General features: G+C 49.9%; 1 pseudogene; it reads right to left on the reverse strand.

The window, feature by feature from the left end:
- Positions 1 to 19,712, reverse strand: part of LOC119108228 (isocitrate dehydrogenase [NADP] cytoplasmic-like) — a 147,133-nt pseudogene that overhangs the window by 113,931 nt on the left and 13,490 nt on the right.

Below are 19,712 nucleotides of genomic sequence, written 5' to 3' on the forward strand. Positions count from 1 at the left end.
GTGATAGGGCAGGACGACCAGCGCCAAGTAGTAAGTAGTACGACATCTCAAACTCTCGGCAGAAAATCATGCCGTTGACCTCGAATTTCGCGATCGAATGGTAAGGGTCAGGGCTGACGCAACAAGTACTATTCAGTGTGGGCCCTGATCCCAGGAATGCATCCATCAAAAATGATCGAACTAAATCTAAAAGAATGGATGTCCGTGAGATTCGTGCATTGCCCGATTTTTGCACTCAGGAATTTTCCACCCTTATGCATGGTTATCGTAACCTTTCGGCCTTGCCGCCTGGTTCTTGCAGCCTCAGTGCAGTGCCGTGTAACAAATGTTAGAATGCGGCAGCTCGAATCTTTTATCATTTGGACATCTTTTTGGTGGCAGTGTCGGCACAGATTCTGAGGGTTTTGTGGATTTACATATCTTAGTTAAATGCAGTTTTTGACTCGACCTTCGTTAGTCGTGGCCATGAGCACAGCTCCAACACGTCGAGTTTTGTCAATATAGCCAGTGGTCCTTTGGAAGTGTCGTCTATCTTCCTGGAGTGTTGAAAGTCGATATCAGTCAGAACAACGTTCAAAACTTAAAATAAGAGAGATTAAACGACAGCACCCCGAACAGTTTTCCTTTAATATTTTACTATAATGCGAGGCCGAATGTCGGCATTGGAAAACATTCAGATACGCTATGGAACCGAAACCACTAAGCAGATACATACCAAGACGCAACCAAGGGCAGGGAGTGTCTCGGGGTCGAGGGGCCATCCCGCATTCCGGAGCTTTGCATGGGCTTTTTGAACTCTGGATCGGGATGTAAGTCCATCAACAGAACTGGCCTCCTCCCCCACACAAATCCCTACTACACACTTATGCACACGCACGCACTCTCAGCCAGAATGGCAGCTGTCACACAGAAGGCACGTTTCACACACGGAAGCGAAACATTCAAAATGGACAGCCATTCTGCATATACATACATATATATATATATATATATATATATATATATATATATATATATATATATATATATATATATATATATCACTGATCCCAGATCAAACACTTTATCTGGGGGGAACAGTGACTGTTCCACACCTGGCCATACAACAAATACTAAAGTGAGCATATCACAACACAAGCTCTTCACACATTTTTCACAGCAATTTGTTGAAGTCACTGTTGCAATCGCAGTCACTGCTTCCTGCGCTTTGCTTTAAACCACCGTAAGTTAATATCGCGGCTTATCTGGCTTCAAAATGCGAAATGGCTTTATTTGAGCCTGTAAATGTGTAGTAATAACTTTTCCGGGTCTCGGCTAATCTGTGCTAGTGTAGGACGTGGATAACATAAGCACATAATACAGCACTTTAATTCTGCATGCAAATTTAATTCACTGCTTTCCAGTTTCAGGTGTTTGAGAGCTGATTTTGGGAGACATGTTTATCATGAACATGTATATTTTTTGTCTTGTTTAGAGTCCTTTCGACCAATTACGGCCGAAAAGACTAATGAAAAAGAATGCATGCACATAGGGTTTTCTCCGCCGAAACTTGACCAACAAGGGGACTTCTATACGGCGTTCATGCCCGGCTCTCCGGCGGGGCCCCCACCTGAAGGCGCTCACGCATAACCATGGCTAGCACATGCAGCCTGCCCCGAATAAACGGAGGGTCGCAAGGATGCAGGATTAAGCAGAAATGAGAAGAGAAGACGGGTGTTTCTTGAATAGAGGTAAAATAGCTTTCACCTCTGCTATGATAGCTTCGTGTCACTTGCTTTTGTATTATGATGCTGTCGTGTCGCGTCGTTTTGCATCATGCATGCATGAGCTGGCGTATGTTGACGTCGAGCGTGAGTATTTTGACACGTTTAATGTCAGTTGAATGCATGGGCAAAGCCTGTTGGCTATCGAATGGCTATGGGTCGTACATAGGAAAAAGGGATCCTATGCGAAGATGTGTTCTGCAGAGCTGTTTGCGAAATACCCTAAAGTCACCAAATCTGCTGTCATATGAGAACCTGTCTCTGTGAACTGCGCAGCCTGTTTCCTAATGTTTGATTTAAGTCAATTTTGACTGATCCTGCTGTAAATAACGTGTCAGTCTCTCTGACAGCAGTGGTGTCTGTACCGCACAGCACCAGGTCCTTCGTTTGGTGCCTTAGTGAATCGGCCTCAGCTGAACAAGGCGCATTCCGAAATAAAGTATGCCTAGTTCCAGCAGCTCAGGTATACGGTTATTTCACTATTTTTCTCAGTTTTAGCTTCTTTCATGCCAAGAGCACGTTTCTGGACCATATTCTTCAAGTGGCAGCGCACACCCGAACTCGTTTTCAGCGCGTGCCACACGGTATAGCGCCACTCAGTCCGGGTCTACGGGGATCTCTTAATTTGGGGTGTTGGTTGCGGCCGATCGCCACGTTTGGTTATTTCTTTCCAGGCAACGCCCACCCGGTAAATGTTACATTTTCCGGATTTTTTCAGTCACTCCTTCCCCCGGTTTTTGCACACCCTTGGTTCACACCCTAGTTTTGCAGTCCGACTTCTGCAACCGATTCCCTAGTGTTAAGCTATGGGAGACGGACCGTCGTTGGTGGCGTCATGCTTTGATGAATGACGTCTTGGTTTGTTGACATGATGAGTTGATTCTTATGCCGACAAAAATGGACCTTCAATATGCCATAAGGTGTAACAAATAAATCAATGCTAAAGGATAGCCGGAATATGTCAGGAGGCTAATGAGTATCTCTCAAATAAATGATGGTTTCACACATATCACTAGGTTTAACGACGATGCCAAGCAAACACTTGCTATCATAGTCGTACTCGACGCTTCAGGGATGAAATATTGCTTGAACTGCCATGCTTACCCTCTTTGTACATGCATTCCGGCCAATTAACTCTGGCCGTCGTCAGGTATCATGGACATTTTCGCGGGATGGGATGGTGTTCTCCTTTCAGCCATACACGCATCGCAACCGTTATTCTCTCCCAGTAGTTGCTAGGATTTGAACCGGGGTCTTCTGATCGTGATTCCACCGCCCTACTGACTGAGCTGACCGGGGACACATTATTGAGGTGTTAGACCTTGGTGACATTCATCTCCTAGAGATTTTGAGATTTTTCCCGGGTGCCATTGGGTGCCATGTTGTGCTGGTGTTTATGCTTGCCTTACTGATATGGTTGTTAGGCCCATGCTGTCCCCTTTTTATCTTTCTGATGAAGGAAGACTGATTTTCCAGTTTTGCTCTCCACCGACGATGGTCATTACATCCCATGCTGGTCGGTTATCACCGTCTGGTCATGCCTTCTCTGCAACATCGGACATCAGAGCCTCACCCTGGAGGATTTCCTTTCCGTGCTTTTCCATCCTGCCCGACAGAGAGAGGCAGACTCGTCTCTCCCTTGCAGGACCTGTCATATCTGCATGGTGTGTCGCACATGCAGTTCTTCGTGTGCTCCTATCTTGTTGGTGGCCTGACTTAAGTAAGTGTTCTCCGAAGCGTGACCTGTTTCTGAATACTGTTTTGATGTGGTATCATCCACCGATTCTTCCGATCTTCTCTGACAAGCTCTTGTTTCATGCAGTAATGCTGTTGCTGTTGGTTTTTCCTTTAGTTGCCCTGCTTGTTGAACATGTTTTATGTGCTTCCTGCCACAGAAAGCCCTGGGGTATTTGTTTCTGCGGATGGTCTTGGTTAAGTGGTATATTCCTTTCTTCCTGGTTGCGTCATCATCGCTAATGGTATTTGTACGATGCTTTAACTTGACTATGGCAGAGTGGTGTGGCTGGAAGCACAGGTAGCGACCGGTTGCTATTGTTTTTCGGTACAGTGATGGCATGAACATGTTAGCAGTCCTCTCGACTTGTCTGTCAAAGGACAATAGTCTGTGGTGGTCTTTACGCCCGCTTTGTGCGGTTTGCATCGTTCGTTTAGCTAGAACATGGTTCTGGTGACGCAGAGCGTGAGCAGCTCCATTATGTTGAGTGGGATGCTTGTTCTCCCGCCAATGGCATCCTCGTTATATATCATATATTACCGTTTGCCAACCTGTTCTGAATAACGGTGAAGACTTCATGTGCTGGTGAGTTGATGATCAGGCTCACCAGGTCGAAGCTGATCATTTGTGTGTCAGGTGTTGGACACATGTTTTATACCAAAGAGGCGAAGTGGGCAATTGAGTTCTTCACCCATGATAATGTCTTTCCACTCAGGGGCTCATTATATTAACCAGAAACAGACGGGAGGTGAGCCCCAGCAGCTGACGACGGGTCTCAGGAGTACGCTGGCCTAGTGTATCTTCGGTGGTCCTCACTTATGTGGCAGTTTGCCGTGATGTTGACTTATTGAGCACCTGCTAGGTTTCCTTCATCTGTGTTCTGCTTCAGGAGAGCAAAGGACCATCCAGAGCACAGAGCACAGGCCAATTTAGATAGGAAAATAAGTAAATATATTCTCATAAGCAATTGGCAACCAGACCTCAACGTACGAGGCTCATCATGGCCGATTATGCGAATGTGGGTGCCTTGATGAGGGATGCGTGCTAGCTTAAAACCGCGTTTATGTATGAGAGATGCGCAATGCCTGTCTTCTTGAAATGGTTTGGATGTACAAGTGAGGCGTGACGCGCGGTGCCTGTGTACTAAAAACTCTTTGTTGGAAATGACGTGCACAGACGAATGATGTGCGATGCGTCATGTCACCTGCTAACTTGAATTTGTTTGCATGCACACGCATTTTCCGCGCATTTTAATTATCAGTCAAATGTGCAATGTGCTATGGAAATGGCTGACAATTGCTCCGTTGTTTAATCCCTTGAATGTTGGTTGGCCTGTAGAAACTGCGGCTCGCTATTAAAAAAAGGATCCTGAAAAATCGAGAGAGAGTGACAAGCAATTTTAAATTTACTACCGATACTCGTTTCAGTAAAGGCAGGTGACCGAAATGTCACACCTATCTCTCAATTCTCCTGCTTACTCTACGAGGAATATCCCGTAAATGCACTTAACAGCTTGTTCACGACTACTGCGGCACTGCCGTCGGCAGCTGGAAGTACAATGATACTGTTGTCATTCTTGAACTTCTTGATGGCTGCTCCTTCTTCCTTGGTCACGTCTGGCTTTGATGCTTTGGCCTCCACTTTTAAAGTTAAAGTGATCAAGAAGGCAACAGATACGGGATTGACTAACAACTCCATCAGTTAGCCAAGCGTAGACATCAGCCGAATATGGCACTCAACTGTACGGAAAATTCCCCAAGTATCCAGACGAATAACGTCAAGTTTTAACACGAAGGTCCAGTTATTCCCGGTGAGCTCAGCTGGTAGAACACTGGACTTGCAATCAGAACACCCTGGGTTGGGTCCCAGCAATTCTAAGAAGATAAGTTGGGTTGTAGCTCGCACATGGCCGAATGCCAAGTAGGCAACACGCTGGAGTAAATATCCTGGTATCCAATGGTTTTCGGCAACTTATGGCTTATCTTTTAATGGAAATTAATAAATAACTAAAAGTTTTGATACTTAGGTGAACCGAATTTCACGTTGCAGTTTTAAAAATCCTTGATGTTGAAGCGGATTTTCACGGATTCGTTTGATAACTCTTTCTGATAACTCTGACCGGACCAGATTAAATCGAGATATCTGGGAACAGCGAATTTGCTGGCGGATTGGATCTGGACTATCCGAACTGCATCGAACCCTGAAAATGCAACCCGCGAAGTGCTCTACCAGCTACACCTCCGGAGCTTACTTGTCTCCGCGCGGCTCTCCACACTCCGAGCCAATCCCGGCCTGGGGCGGCCACGGACGAGCACCGTCTGCGCCAGGGGCTGAAAGGTCACTGCGCAACTGCTCAGCGGCTAGCTCAGGGCGCTGACAGAAGGCAATCACCATTCGTTACTGCATAGTCGCATCTTTTATGCTTCGTTGATTACGGCGTGCTTTTTACTGCGGAAGCGGTCGATGGCTCTATTGTGAGTGCGCGTTGCTCGTGAGTGACGGAAGATCACAGCTGCCCTGAATTGTACCGTTTGAGCGCGGTCTTCTCGTGAAGTGTGCCCTAATTTGCACCTCTAAATCTGTGCACGGGTTTATTTGGTGCTCTAATTTGCACCACTAAACCTGTGCACGGGCTTATTCGGCGGTGAGACGTACCTAGATATGGCAGATCGCTCGTCACTGGATTACGCAGGTCGTGAGTCCTCCCATTTGTGTGAGTGATGCTACTGCTCTGTTTGGGTGCTATGCGGTAAACAGTAACCGGTGGCATTCGTCACGGACCGGAGTGAGTTGGACCGGTCGGATGGCAATGCAGGCTGGTTTAACTGGAGATACATACAGCCGCATGTCGTTTGCTAAAATTTTTAAACCATACCTTTCAACGTAAACCAACGAACCTTAGAAGCGAGTCTCGTGTGAGCATGATGCCAGTGGTTTACAGTGCATTCCTTGACTTGACCTGCACTGCCGTTAGTTTTATGGGTGTGATCCTGGGATTTCACAAGCTTACGTGCACTATTCACATCTCTATGTGTCCAGTTGTCATGCGTCGAACGCAAATTGCAGCCAGAGGTCGGGCATGCAGAGTTTTGCTGCCCGCGCCATGTTCGCCCTCGGCAATTAAATCATAATTTGTAACACATAGAGCAATTTGAGCAGCCAATCGTAGCTCCGGTCACAACCAATTAGACACAGCCGGTTAATGTCTAATGCACTTGTCTGCGCGAGGAACTGGCGGTGGCAGCGACAGCGGAGCCCATTCGGGCCGTGAAATAAACGTAACTTGTCATATAAATCCTGAGCGGCAGCCATTAGCGCGGGCGTGCGCAGCCCGTGCTCCAGTTCATATCGGACCTCTCGTTTGGGGAGCGCCCGGCCGGGGACACAATAACGCCGGCCGGTTGCGGCCTCTGAAGCGGCCGGCGTCAGCCGACGGCCACAGATGCAGCGCTGCCATCACTTTTTGCCTCCGTCCAGACCAGCTCCTCTGAAGTTATGGTGAGGGGCAATCTGACGTGAAAAGCGGTCTAAATTGCGTTACAACCGAGGACAGGCGCTGGCTGGTGTTCGGCCGGGCGTGGAGACGCTGAAGCAGTGCGTCAGGTGCACCTGCTGTTGACGCCGACAGCCCGCGAACGTCAGCTTATGCTTGCACTGTCAGTGAGTGAAATAGCATGTCGGTTCACCTCACAGTGTACACAAATTTTCCGAACAGCGTTTCGCGTCTACTCCTAAAGTGCTCCACTTGCGGGCTTTAGCAAAAGTGGTGTTTAACGCTTTGTTTCATGTTTTAAATCCTTTACTAGCGGAGATCTTGGCCAAACAACTGCTGAATGACCAATTACGAGGGACTTGAGCTGTTTGCAACAAAATGGCTCGTTCACGTCATTTTAAGAACTTAGCAGCCCCGCGTTGGCCATCCAAAATCAACTGTAAGGAGCAGCTATTTATTTCTTTGTCAGTATAATTTGTTGTGTATAGCCCCTGAACGATGACGGTGAGCCTAAGGCTGTGCCAAGCCTTGGCGTTTTCCTATACCGCGCCTGCCCACATTCCGCAGCCAAATGTGACCAGAGCGTGCGGAGGCAGCCCGCTTCCGCTGGCGGATGTGACTGGATCGTGCGGAAACAGCTCGCTCCCGCAGCCAGATGTTACAACCAGTCTCAGGCAGTGAAATATTGTGTTGTGTCTTTGTTAGAGGCTTATTGTACCAAACTTTGCGAAAGAAAGGGATTAGATAAGCATAGTCCACGCTGATAAATGATTTAAATGTTTTTTAGTGTATGCCTGCATAACAAAGCTACGCTCTCTTTCTAAAGTTCATGAATTCATACTCTTAACATTAAGCCTTTACCGTTTTACGTTAGCATTCATCAGTTATTCGAGCAGAATGCATCGACGGTAGGAATGCAATGCGAGCAAGGTGGACAGATGTCAACGACGAGGGTGATTGCAACTCTATTGCACTTTTTCAACAGCGGCAAGCTATTTTTAGATTCAACGGGCGTGTAGAAATTCAGCCATCAACTGATATGAAACATGGCCGCGAATCACTCACAATTATGGTGAGTGATATGGAAATTAGATCAAGGTTAAACAAAGCTGCTTCGTTATCGGAAGGCTTGCTCTATGGGCTGTATGCTTACGCTCATTTCGATACCTGGGTCACAATCACGTCGAGAGATAATTTTGACTTCATGAAGGCAGAGAAGGTCACTAACATCAACTGACTCCGAACACTTTGGCTTTGAAATTCCAGCCCTTCCTACCAGGGTTCGAGGCAGATTAGCCGTCTCCCGGCCATTCCTTGCCAGGATGAGAGGTAGGGTACATATCCGCCATGCCCTTCTTGCCAGGGTGAGAGGCGGGGAGATATTCGCCTTGCCCCCTCCTGCCAGGGTGAGAGGCAGGATACCTGTCCCCCTACCCTTCTTTTCAGGGTGAAAGGCGAGTAGAAACCCGCCCTGTCCGTCTCAAACAGACACGCACACGCACACGCACACGCACACGCACACGCACACGCACACGCACACGCACACACGCGCGCACACGCACACGCACACGCACACGCACACGCACACGCACACGCACACGCACACGCACACGCACACGCACACGCACGCACGCACACGCACACGCACACGCACACACGCGCGCACACGCACACGCACACGCACACGCACACGCACACCACGCACACGGCCACGCACACGCACACGCACACACGCGCGCACACGCACACGCACACGCACACACGCGCGTGCACACGCACACGCACACGCACACGCATACGCACACGCACACGCACACGCACACGCACACGCACACGCACACGCACACACGCGCGTGCACACGCACACGCACACGCACACGCACACGCACAAGCACACGCATACACACACGCATACGCACACGCGCACGCACACGCACACGCACACGCACACGCACACGCACACGCACACACGCGCGTGCACACGCACACGCACACGCATACGCACACGCACACGCACACGCATACACACACGCACACGCACACGCCCACGCACACGCACACGCACACGCACACACGCGCGTGCACACGCGCGCCTAAGCTATTACTTGGCGCCGGTTGTAAATTAAAATATCAAAATAATCTAGACGGCTTTTGGTTGATTCTGCCTTCTAAATATTAACCCCAGTTACCAACCTAATATATCACCGATGACATGACTGGCATCTAAAATAAGGCTCGTTGAGTGAAGAAAGTTTGATCTTGTTCGACCTAATTTATCTCAAAGGCCACAATCTAGGTACTTAAAAATTTGAAACAAGTTAGCTCATATAGAGCAATCTATCCCATAAATGTCATGTGTTGAGCTCTCTTAGATTTTTAGATTTTAGGGTCAAGTTGACCCCGACCCGAGAGCGGTGCATTTGACTGCCTACCCGGGCTCGTGTTAAGATGTTTTGGGACGCTAACAAAAAAGCCTGTCTGTACGGTCACCACCCTCGCGAAAGGTACGGTCAGAAAACAGTTACAAGAACACACTTACATCATCACACCACACAGGATAACCACGCACTCGGTCGGACCGACACAGCCAGAGACCGCCGACTGCATCTCGCCAACAGTCACCGAAGCCTTCCACTGGAGGGCGGCCACCGCGCGAGCACGAGGTCCAGACTGCAGCCGCCGCGCCAACATCGGGGAGGGAAGTTTGTCCTCATGCAGTCTGCCGACCAGAGACAGACAGACGGTCAGTTCCTGACACGGTCGCCCATCACAGTCGGATCCAGGGACTCAGTTGCATTATTATCATGTAACCACTGTACTGCAATTAGACCATATTATGATAAAACGTGAAAAGTATGCACACTTTCACACAATACACACAAAAGTATAAAGTATATATATATATATATATATATATATATATATATATTACATATGTATATTCATATATGTGTGCGTGTGTGTCTGTGTGTGCGTGCGTGCGTGCGTGCGTGCGTGCGTACGCCCGCGTGTGATCGGTTTGCTGCTGACAGTACCCGTTTCACGCGGTACCGAGACGGCGGAAACATCCACAGGAGCGTCCCAATCAGGGACGAACAGCACAACACTCTGGTCAGGCAGCGCTGGTGAAATGCACAAACCCAGATCACCAGTCGCTGGGCTCGGACGGGTAGCCTCGGAAGAGGCAACGCACACACAAATCCGGAACATGAACCGCTCCAGACTCATGCGACTCGCCTGAGCCCTCGCGATCTTCCCTTTGACAGACATTCGCTGCAGTGTCATCTCACGGTTTTAGCCGATTGTGATGCGGAAAGATCGTTTCCCCACTCTTTCGAGGCACGCCCGATAATTCAGGTCACCCACCTTACGCAGCACCGGGCTGCTTCCCAGGGCCGCGGAAACTTGTAACATTGACCGGCAGGTACAATCGTCCTGTGCACATATACTGCATCGCTAGAGTGGAGCAAGAACTCATTCAGCTTGCTTGCAAATACCCTTTTGTTGCGATTATGCCTGCGACCGGATGCCAAGATGGCAAAGCGGCGCGCCTGCCGCAAACTGGCGCAGAGATTGTCGACATAATCCACCACCGTACGACTGCTGTTGTAACAGGAGTACCAAGGCTTATCTGCGCTGGAAGTTTGCTCTCGTGCGAGCATCAAACAGTAGGGAAAGTAATCAAGTAAGGAGTGAGCCTGGGCGCAGTATCCAAACATTAGCAAGGGCATATGAACGTCTCAGTCAGAGTGACTGTCATCCAAACATTTTGCCCACATGTTCAACATAGTTCGCATGAGACTTTCCACCTTCGAACTTTCATCGGGATGATAGGATGATATGTTTTATTTTCTATCCTCAATAGACGACAGGCTTCCGCTAGAGCCGCAGCTGTGAAGTTGGCAGCCCCATCAGAGTGCAGCTGTCTGAGGCGGCTAAACCGAAAAACTCGTTTACCGAAGTGTTGTGTCATGAAGTGAAGCAGTCGTGGCCTTCATGTCGGGAAACCCGTACGCCTAGCAATAACGGATAAACACATGACGAACAACCAGACCAGCAGATATTTGTTACCACGACTGGTGGTAGGAAACCCACCCAAAAGCATCGATGACAAGTGTGTCATCCGGTTGATCGGCGTACCCTCATGGCGGTACGAGGATGCGGCAGTGGGGCCCTCCTAGCGGTACAGCGATCACAGCTTCTACGGAACGTCCCCAAACTCTGGACCATCTAGCCACCAAAATCGTACACGGATCTTCTCAAGAAGCTTGTCAGCTCCGAAATGCCCTCCAGCCGGACCTGCGTGAAGGGATGTTAGCACTCCTGGCACTAACAAAATCGGAACAACGACCTGCAGTCTCTTTTCTCCAACCGTCGCCTCTTGTGCATTCTGTAAAGCACACCGTTTACGAGCTTGAGCCTTGATCACTACCTCAGAAACAGAGCTGTAACCGCAGACAGGTCAGCTCGGCTTGGTTTCACACATGTAGACAAAAAACGAGTTAGCACTGCGACTGTCGCGTTCGGATCCTACTGCTCTCAAAGATAGCCCTAGTACCACGATGGGGCAGAGACCTCATGCTCAGAGGATTCAGCAGCTTGAGTCGAAACGTCGACACAGTCAGCTGGTCGCCGGCTCAGTGAGTCAGCTACAACGTTAAGTGCTCCCGGTCTAAATGCGAAATCGAAATTGAACTCTGCCGGAAGTTCAAACCATCTGAAGATCATCCCAGTTTGGATGTTTGAAATTTAGCAGCCACTTGAGATTGGCCTGGTCGGAGCGTAATTTGAACTTTCCAGCGAGTAGGTAATGCCGGAAGTGTCGGGCGAACACAACGCATGACACAAACTTCTTCGTAGTCGTGATGTCGGTCCTTTGATGCTAGGAGTGCAGTTATTGGAGCGGGATATTGATGCGAAATGCGACTGTTGTTAAGTGATTACAATGCTATTTCTATAATAATCATGAGATAAAGGATAGGCACAGTTCAATTACCAATATTTCCACCATGTGGAATGTCTCGTGCCACCCACTCAATCGGCACCATGATGAGCTACCACTTAACGCTGCGTGTTATGTTACGGGTGCACAGGCGCTCTGCAAATGTCAGTTTACAGCCGTGGCCCGCTTGATGATAATTCGATTCACATGGCGCAAAGGACAAAGACGACAAACATGCAAGCAGACGGCTTCAGTTGATACAAATGTAACAGGAGTTAACCTGGTCTTGGATGTACATTTACCGTACGTATTTACGTATTGTTGCTCATTCTCACGTAAATAGGGAAATCATTATCTCGCACGCTTTGTTTTGAGTGCGAATTTAAGAGTAAGCTATCTCTATACCTGCTAAGTTATGTTTACTCCTCGTTGTATAATGCCACGGATGTGTTTGCACCATGTGGCATGATTTTTTTTCGGGTAAGAGGATAACATTAGGAGCATAAAAGTGCCGGAAAATTTCGACTTTGTTTTGGTCTGCGTTGATTTTTATGTTTTATTAGTTAAAGGTTGTGTTACCAAAGACCTAAAACTATTACCCTTAGGTTGGAGATTTTGGCACCGTGAGTTTGTGCTGGGCTTTGTGAGTTGTGTCACATCATCCGATGCCGAAATCATTCTTCACTTTCCTTGCTTTTTCTCTCAGGGTATAGCTGGTCTTGGTCAGGACTCTGGGTCTTGATATCGGGCTGCTGTTTCGCGTCTGCGCCGGGTACACCACCGAGACATTTTTTATAAAGATGCAAAACGTTTCGGTGGGAAACGCTTCAGCATTAAAGCTGATCATACCAACAAACTCCTGCTTAAACTAGCAAAACCTGCCAAATAATTGCTAATAAAAGCTGTGTTATTAGAAAGTGAATGCTGAAAAACTTTTTTAAGACTGCTTCAAAAGTTTTGAAAATTTTGCATGGTATTTCTACGTGAAAACGGCTGCTCTCACATCCGCGTCATATCCGGATCACAGCCAAGCAGAGTAACGCCGTGAAAATATGCTTGATTCATTTTCAGCTTGCAATAATTGAGAAACTGTCCATTAGGGTGTGTCATCAGTAACAAAACCAAATGAGACAAAGAAATTCTTTGGCGCAAGAGCCCACAAGTACACGGCATAGAAAAGTTCTTCCCAAAAACTTAAATTCGTGAGGCGCGGATCGATCGAAATACCGCCGTAAGCTAGTGTCCGCCGCCGCAGGTAACACCAAGCCATGGGCGGCAAGCGACACAAAATAGCTTTGCGTATAGAAATGACGCCACCGAGCGCTCCTTAAGCCGTCGTACGAGAATGTCCCGGTCTAAGGTCTAATATGCGGATCAGGCATTGCTTGATTGATTGCCATTTGGCGGAAACTGTATGTGCTGTTGAGTATTAACCCGTTGTACGAGTATGTTGGCTAGTATTGTTTGAGACTTTCACTTCTCTAAGACAACTCACGTGATGAAAACAAACTATGCATGACATATGACCCAAAATATATTGTCTGATGTACAACTTAATACATACAGCAAGTTCTGCAACCTGTACCACGAACGTAGAGGGGGGGGGGGGGGGGGGGGCGGTAGGGGTGACCCCATGCACATCTTGCTCTTTGCTGAGCCTGTGTATTCGATGAACCGGCCAAAACAGCAACTTCTCACAGATAGAAACCCAATACGCGTGTTGGCAGAGATCGCACGGTAGCAGAAATACCGTCGCAGCTGGGCTCCACATATTGCCTAAGCTCCAGCTCCAGCCGCAGACGTCCTCGGCAGTGCGGCGCTGCGTCGCACTCCTAGTGTGAACCAGATAGGCAAGATTGGTCAGCGGTGCCTGCACTTTGGTTCCACAGCCCGCAGTCGCTGAGGCCCTCGCAGTAAAGGCTGTGTGGCTGGTCCGTGCCAGGGAATCAGTTCGGTGTACCTCACGGCCTCGAGGTTTACCGCTGAGGTGGCGAAGACCCTGGCCTGAAGAAGACCCTCGATTGTTGCTCACGAGCGGCGCGACGATCGGAGCCACCTGTTCGCGGACCATGCGGTTCTCCTGCCACACCATGCCCAGCAGCAGCTGTCCCCGGACGGACCCAGTACCCGCTATGCTGGAGGACTATTTGTGCCGCAGCAGGTCGCGGAGCACCGCGATTCTCCGGAACAAGCTGCGTAAGCCAAAGTAGCAGCCGCTATTTTGCCGGATGGCGGACCATACCGGCACATAGTGGCCGACCACGCACTGGACGAGGTCCTTGAGAGCGCTGCTGTAGGTCTCGGTAGAAATGTTAAAAACTAGGAGCAGGCGAACGACCAGTGTCAACCATCTGAAAACAAAAGCGAATTTGTTAGAACAATTTGCTGCGAAGTGAGCATTAGATCATGCAAAATTAGTGTGCCCCTTTAGTGTATGTAATTATTCCAGAGCCGTTAAATGTGACAGAATACATATAAGAAACTTGTTAGTAAGCATGAACCAACCAGCAAATGAGGCGACATAACACGGCACAAGGTATGATAATAAGTAAATACTCAACAGTGAGCATACGAAATATCAAATGATACTTGATGAACTTTAAACACTGATTGCTATAACTTTAAGGACAATGGGCTCTCATATTCACCTGACATGGTTCGATGGTCCGATTCGCCGCTGGGCCGCCACATTTCAGACAGTGCCGTTTTGAACGCCGGAGGCCAAAAGGTACAGCAGTTGCTGGTTGGTGCTCAGTTGCTGAATCAGGTCGACCGGCACGTTTGGCACGGGCTCCGACCTAGGCCTGAATGCCACAACGTCCCTCTCTCAGACCTCTCCAGCACAGGCCTTGCCGATGGGTCTTGAAAAAAATTTGATCCCGTGGTCGTGCCATCCAGGCTCAGCAGCAGATGGAAGAGGTTCAGCTCGTTGCCGTGCAGCAAGCAGCGGCCGTTGCCGCTGTGCAGCTGAACAGGTGCAGGGCGCGGCCGAGCTCGGGCGTAAAATGAGTCACGTGGTGGCTGCCTGGCTCAGTGATGACAGCCACGCGTTTTTCGCCGGCATTCATCTGGCTCCGTGTGGCTCATGTAGTTCCTGCCTCCACGGCCGTCGGAGTAGAGGATGGTCAAACCTGACTCATGGATTGCTTCAAAATTTTAACGAGCCGTCTCTCTTCTCCCGCTGTCTCTTGCGCAGTAGATCTTCTTAGGATCTACGATATTTGATTTCAAGTAGCCAGTCCGTCTCTGCTGTCTTGTTGAAAGGCGTTGATGATAGCAGCAGCGGCCAGGTTCGAGCCGCCGTAGCTGTCAACCGCCAGAATGGTGTAAGTCAGATCGTTAACGCTATAATCTACATTGGCAGTGGTCTCAACCGGAACCAACAATTGGTGTCATCGCCACCTTTCACCATGTATGGAACCGTGTAAGAATCTCGGCTGACTCACCAGCGCTGAGACCACTTGGTCCCGGAGCAGGCTCGGGGTCAGCACTAGCAGCCGGCGCCGGCTCAGCAGCCGGCGAGGAAGGCGACTCAGGCTCAGCAGCAGACACCGCCTCACTGGCGGCTGAGCCACGACACCCCTGAAGTTGTCTGGTCATCCTCCGTACCTCGCGGGCCCCCCTAGTCACAATCGTATGCCCTTCATATGACCCCAGGGTAAGCTTCCGGTGCCTGCACTGGTCCCTCACGGCAGCCTCCTCATGATACACTGTGCAGGCAACTGGGCATGGAAAGCTGCACTGAAGCTTGCACTTGTATTCCGCGACATCAAGAAGCTTGTTGAACTTCGCGGTGGCGGCGTTGCTGTGACACTCTCTTTCTTTCTTTGATTTCTTGCTGATAGCTCTGTTGGGATGATATCAATCCCTCTCGATCAACTTTGTCACGCATTTCAGACCATGAACAGGGATCGCTTCGTTGGTCAACAGTTCCCTGGTTTCTACCGTTGCGGTATTGAAGATGGTATTAGTGAGATTCCTTTTCGATTCGCTCAGCCACCTCATGTAGCTCCAGGCTTTCCCGTAGTCGGCAGTTGGTGGTGGGACAGTGGAGACGGGTGGCTTATCACAAATTGTTTTCTGCGTGACCGTTAAGCCTTCGGCATGCTTATGCAAGTGATTGTTCGAAAGAAACGTTTCAGTACCGGCATAGCTAAACTAATTAACCCATATCTCTCCCGCAAAAAGCACACAAATTGCAAATCAATATCACAATGATGCGCTAGCAATAACAAACTTGAACCTAACCTGGTCTGCTACAGCATTCTCTTAGCTGCGCAGCCTTGGGTTTTACCAAAAATAAGTTGCTTCTTACTAAAAAGTCAGCTTAAAAGCTGTTTGGCAATGCTTTGCTTGTGCTCTTCATGATATCTACTTCATACTTAATCCACCAAGTATCAGTAGTGTGGAAAGTGGCAGCTTTGAGGCGTATTATATGATGACCCCAGTGCGTAAAATAGGTGGCGCTAGTATCGAATACGGTTTTCTTGGCCTATGAAAGAAAAACTACTCGCGACCGACGAATATCAACTTGAGTGAGGTGCGACAGACCTGAATGTTTATCATTAATCCGTGTGCCAAGGAAGAACTTTGTCTCAGCTGATTCCAAGAGATTCACCCCCTCGAAGTCACCAGTTCCTCGAAGTCACGAAGCTCACCACCCTACTGTCCATCCCGATGACGCATTTGGTTCGAGCGCCCGCCTTCGGATTCATCCACCCGTGGCGGGGTGAGTTCGAGCCGCCTTAGGCGCTCGCTATTGTCTCTGACAGGTATGGCCTGTGGCCGGTGGCGGCGGCCGCGATAAAGGTCGAATGACGTCAGAGGACAGGACGGGCCGTGCCGAGCATTGCGGCCCGTTAAGCCTCCGTCACCAAATTCCGCCGTTGACATGGAATTGCATGATCGGATGGTAGGGGCCAGGGCTCACACAACAATCACTGCCTAGTGTGAGCTCTGACCAGAATTCTAGCCATTCGGAAGGTTCGGATTCAATCTTTTAGAAAAAAAACTAATCAGCAAATCCCCCAGTTCATGCGAATTGTAGGCGAGTTATCGGTGGCGGGCAGACGACTGTGCCTGCAGCCCCGAAAGCATTAGTTCGAGGCCTCTAAAAATATACCATTTTTTGCTCCACACACGTCTGCATCCAGGTAGTTGACTCGCCCAAAGTTGCAACAGCTCTTGTCTATTTCCACTGCATTATCACTGATCATGGATTTCAAACTGATGGTTTTCTGTAAAGGAGGATTATGATGGTACCTGAGGAGATGTGCCAACAAAGGCACACGAATTTTTTAAATAAAAATACACAACATTGCATTCCAAGCAAAGTTTGCCGGTGACAGGAGCAAAGTCGGGCAATTATATGACGATAGTCATTGCGCTAGGTACCCCTCCGCGACACAGCGGGCTACAAGTAAGATCAGGAATGCTCCTCGGCTGGTGCCCACGCTCCATCAATGGCAGCTATGGTGAAGTTGACTATCCATGTGGGTGAATGAGGTGCAGGTTGATGATGGTAAGCTCGTGGGCCTCACGACAGGTAAAATAGTGAGGCACGTATTGGTGAGACCATTATATAACTGGACGGTGATCTAGCTGGGCTGGTGATTGGTGAGCTGTAAGATTTCCACCACGAACTCAGTAGCCACGGCGGGCAGGAAATGAGTCTACCGGCCGTTCAGCCAGACTGAGATGATACCTCCTGCCGCCCGGTAATGACCTCATCTAAGGTTTATGCCCAACAGTAAAAGTACGATCTAATCTGGCAGTGTGTAAAAGATGGCTCCGTCAGCTGGCGGAGAAACTGCTCCGTTAAGCGAGCCGCGCAGTGGATCGCCGTAACTGAGCTCGGGGCCTGTGTGGATAACACAGCCGGCATGTGTCTTGGCTTTGTCTGTTGTGGGCGGCATGCCGCACTAGCGGCCTGGTGCGGCAAGCGCCAGCAGAAGATGTTGCCGTATCTCCTACATCCCACAGACTCACGCTTGGGCCCCCGAAAGCCGTCTTAGGTAACACCATCCGACCTTACGACATTAGATTTAGTTCTAGTTTTTTCATTTGAAACATGGGCATACATTTTAAAGATGCCATGTCTGGTCTCGTGGTGCAGCCGCCCCAAACATCTCAGATCATTACAGCGGCTGGAGCCGTTGGTGCGCTGGCCGTTGGCGTAATTGCCGGGCTGGAGCCTTTAGTGTGTTGGCCGTTGGTGCGCTGGCCGTTGGTGCTTTGGCCGGGCCGGAGCCGTTGGTGCGTTGGACGGGCTGGAGCCATTGGTGCCTTGTCCGTTGGTGCGTTGTCCCGGCTGGAGCCATTGGTGCTTTGTCCGCTGGTGCGTTGGCCATTGGTGCGTTGGCCGGGCTGGAGCTGTTGGTGCGTTGCCGGGCTGGAGCCGTTGGTGCGTTGGCCGGGCTGGAGCTGCTGGTGCGTTGGACCGGCTGCAGCCATTGGTGCGCACAGCGTGGAAACCAGCTCGGACAGTTGCCGGAGGCTATGCCGGGACCCGCCACCAGCCGACTCATCGTAGAGCACGGCAGTCCCGTACAGACGCCGGTGATGACAAGGTGACGAGGCACTGAGAGACTAGAGGCGGCGGTGATGGTGGGGGAGTGGGAAGGGGGACCCCGGAGGGTAAGACTCGGCGGTGGAGGCGTTCGGTGCTGACAGCAAGCGGTTCAAGTAGTGATTTATGGCCAGTGACATTGATCGAGGGACTGTCACAGGGCAGAGGGCCGTTTTTAGAGGCATGATCGGCCCAAAAACACGTTTGGTCTTCTGAAATAGCTTAGCATTCTAGCAACTGTTGAGATATTGTACAAGCACACCATCAAAGCTTGCGCAATCCTTTTGGATCGCATGGTCCTAAAGCCGTGTCAAAGTTTATTGTCACTCGTGCGTTTTGGATGAGGACGAGACCTACCTGTTCGACGTTACGCGCACAGAACGCGATAGTTCATGATGGCTTGGTACGTGAACCCCGGCATGAGCGACCCCAGCCGGCCCATGTTGACGGTCGACTCCAGCGGAGCGGCGAGTTGGAATGCAGCGAAGTCGGGAACGGGCACATCACAACGAGAGGCGTGCCCCCCGCTGCCTCAGTTGAGAACGGGCACATCACAACGAGAGGCGTGCCTTCGCTGTCTCAGTGGATAACGGGTAAATCACAACGAATGGCGTGCCTCCCGCTACCTCAGTTGAGAACGGGCACATCACAACGAGAGGCGTGCCTCCGCTGTCTCAGTCGGCTGCACGTCTGGACAGCCCACCGTTTCGACCTGAACACTGCTACGCCTGTGGTCACGTGGGTCGCACCCATGGCGCCTGCCAGCACGGTCCGGCCCTCAGGTCATCAGATGACCCTCAAGCCATCGGATGACCTTAGATCATCCGATGATTGAGGGAGGAGCAGCGCTCTCCAGAGAAAGCAGCGAGTCTGGAGGAGTGCTGCCAAGGACCGGGCGTTAGTCCGGCTGCCTTAGATGGTAAGAACAGACCGAACTGTCTGATCTGTTCGTTTCGGAGTTGTTGATGTGACCTGACTTGCACTGAATATGTGCAAGTTTCAACTCTTTCTTTAGCCGGTTTCTAATTAAACGGACAAACACACGTTGGCTTGCAACTCGTATTCTCAAGGAACGTCACAAATGGCGATCCTTTGTATGCCCAGCAGAGTTCCGTGGTATTTGCTCGTGTGTGGTGTTTCTTCGGTGCATTTCTTGTTTACTGGGCTCCTTTGAGCCGCCACTCAGCGCATTTTGTGTAAGTTGTGCTCGG

This window comes from Pollicipes pollicipes, unplaced genomic scaffold (genome assembly GCF_011947565.3).
Source record: "Pollicipes pollicipes isolate AB1234 unplaced genomic scaffold, Ppol_2.1 Scaffold_6686;HRSCAF=7923_pilon_pilon_pilon, whole genome shotgun sequence".
Classification (NCBI taxonomy): Eukaryota; Metazoa; Arthropoda; class Thecostraca; order Pollicipedomorpha; family Pollicipedidae; genus Pollicipes; species Pollicipes pollicipes.